This window comes from Curcuma longa, unplaced genomic scaffold, assembly GCF_044706935.1.
Source record: "Curcuma longa cultivar G26 ecotype Majalengka, Jawa Barat unplaced genomic scaffold, ITB_CL_G26_1.1 contig_1739, whole genome shotgun sequence".
Taxonomy (NCBI): domain Eukaryota; kingdom Viridiplantae; phylum Streptophyta; class Magnoliopsida; order Zingiberales; family Zingiberaceae; genus Curcuma; species Curcuma longa.
Window position 1 is genome coordinate 24 of NW_027430584.1, and position 2,747 is coordinate 2,770.

Below are 2,747 nucleotides of genomic sequence, written 5' to 3' on the forward strand. Positions count from 1 at the left end.
CAGTTTTGAACCCAATTAAAACAACTTGGTTTGGTTTATAATGGAAGAGAGTTGTGGTAAAATAGAATAGATTAGAAATTTCATCTTGAGAAGACGAAACAAACAAAACTAATTTGGGTCAAATCGGAGTTCATTTAATTAGTAAACCAAATAAACTAATTAATTATAATAAATCTTAAATTTTGAACCGATTTAACCCAAATCCAAATCCCAATTACTCCTCAAAATAACCGCACCGCTGTTTTCTCTTTTGCGCCCGCGCGACCCGTGCCCGCGCCCGCGTCTCGCGCAACGTCGAATCCGACGGACGTCGTCACCCGCGCCCTCGTCCACCGACAAAAAACTCAGGTAGGGAGAGCTATAAGAGGGTCGCCAATGCGAGCATCCCTAACCACCGCCTCTCTTCTCTTCTTCTTCCTCCTCACTACCGCCGCGAATCAGTATCGTCGCCGCTCTGCCCTTCTTTGTCGTCGCCTACCGCCAGAGCCAGCGCCTCCTGCCCCGATCGCCACTGCACAGCCACCGCTGCTCTGCCCCTCCTCTGCCCGACGCAGCTGCCGCCGCGTGGAGACGTTGCGCAACGTCCACCGCCCAGTCGGCGACGATTGTTGCCACCCAGATCACCGCCGGCCACGATTCGACGCCACCCTGCTTCTCGTGTGAAGAAGACGCGCCGTCGCCGGCCAGAAGAAGCCGACGCCGAACCTCTACCGCCGGCCGCCAACGAGTTTCACAGTAAATAGTAAGGGTTTATTAATTGATTAATTAGATTAAGATTAGTTAATTAATTAAGGTTGATTAAATAAATGATATAAGATTAATTAAGATAATTAATCTAGTTTAATTAGATTATTAATCCGTTTAATTAATAAATGACATTTGATTAATTAAGATAATTAATCTAGTTTAATTAGATTATTAATCTGTTTAATTACATATTAATCAGTTTAATAATTAGTTAATTAGTTAATAATTAGTAATTGATTATTAAAGGTGATTAATGATTATTGATTAGGATTAGTTAATTGATGTAGTGATAAGTATAGATTTATTAATTGTTTAATTTAGTTTATTAATTAATTGAATTAATGTAGTTAAGTAATTAATTTACAGATTTAATTATTAATTAGTTTGGTTAAGTAATTAATAGGTGATTAAGATGTAATTAAAGATAGATTAATTACATAAGTTAATTTGATTAGTTGTTGAATTAATTTAATTGGGTAAGTAGTGCTAAATCTTTGGATCGGTTAGGTTGGCTTGTGTTGATCATAGTTGATCCGGTTTAGGCTAACTTGGGTTAATTGAAATTCAATTGGGTTAAATTAACCTTAGAGTCGACTAGGATTTTCTTTAATGAAAAATTTATAAAATATTATATTTAAAGGATGCTTTATTTTGCAGGAACTTAACTTGTTAATCTAGTTGTATTTGAGGGTTCTTAGTGCGACGATCCGTCAATCAAGTGGGTAATTTTTGTACTTGGTCAATACATGATGTTTTCTTTCCCAATACATGCTATATTTCCTTGGTAGTTGATTTGATACTTCATCGTAATTTTGTTCTTTGTTATCTGGATACCTTTGTTATATTCTTGTTTCTTCTTTGCTTGTCCTTAATTCGGTTGACCTTATTATTATTTGTATGAACCTTTGGTTATCTAGCAATTAAGACCTATTGTATATGCATTTTTGATATTGGTTATTGTTACTTGATCATAACATCATGATGATTGTTATCTAGCAATTAAGACCTATTGTTGCCACCAGACTACTTTGTTGTAGGGCTGGATTGATGGCAGTGTGATGTCGGACACCCCCAACGTCATATAAACGTGACTGGGACGAGTGTGACAGTTGCATCATGCATGTGCTTGCATTACGTGCATTATATAGGTAGCTATACAAGGCTATCTATTATTTTGTCACTAGACTACTTTGTTGTAGGGCTGGAATCATGGTAGTGTGATGTCGGACACTCCCAGCGTCATATATACGTGACTAGAACGAGTGTGACAGTTGCATTCATGCATATGATTGCATTGTGTGCATTATATAGGTAATAGACCGTATATAGATATTACATTTGGATATATTCTTTTCTGCAAAAAGGTGGATCCGCCACCTTAGCGGCCCCACACGGTCGGCCCCACGACCATCTGTGAGGAGGTAAATCGAGAAAGTGCAGTTGGTTACGATGCAGGAGGGTAGAAAGTACATTTGGATATATTCTTGATTGAACCTTGGTTGATGCAATTGTGTGTCATTATCATTCATAGCATGCATATGAGTTATGATAGTTTATTCATTATTAGTGTTGATCACTAACTAATTTCTGTTATTCACTTGTTTATTTTGTATCTTATTAACTATGCACTGTCTATCTTGATTATCCACTGAGTATTTTGTACTCACCACCCAAATCCTGGGATTTTCTGTCTTTCCAGGTAGTATATAGAAGATTACTGCTGATGCTAGAGGAGATCTGCCGATCATGTCATCTCACAGCTGGAGAAGTGTTTAGATGATGTGTTTGGTACCCTTGTATATGGATTTGTTGTACTTCCGCTTATGTGGTTTCTGATTTTGTAGACTTGTAGAGTGTAGTATGTTCTGAGGTGTTTCGTATAATTGTTGTCGCTTTTGGTGGTGATACATCTTTGATATGTTCTCGTGGTAAGCTATTCTACTTGCATGTGTTAGATTGGTTTGTGGTCGTGTCGCCTTTAGTTAGATAATTTAGTATTT

The 2,747-nt window shown here is 37.6% G+C and overlaps 1 long non-coding RNA gene across 1 annotated transcript; it reads left to right on the forward strand.

Moving 5' to 3' along the window:
* Positions 1-457: 457 nt before the first annotated feature.
* Positions 458-2,513, forward strand: LOC141816606 (uncharacterized). The gene is made up of 3 exons (XR_012600715.1): positions 458-742; positions 1,405-1,465; positions 2,447-2,513. It is a non-coding gene; the product is annotated as an uncharacterized LOC141816606 (long non-coding RNA).
* Positions 2,514-2,747: the final 234 nt, after the last annotated feature.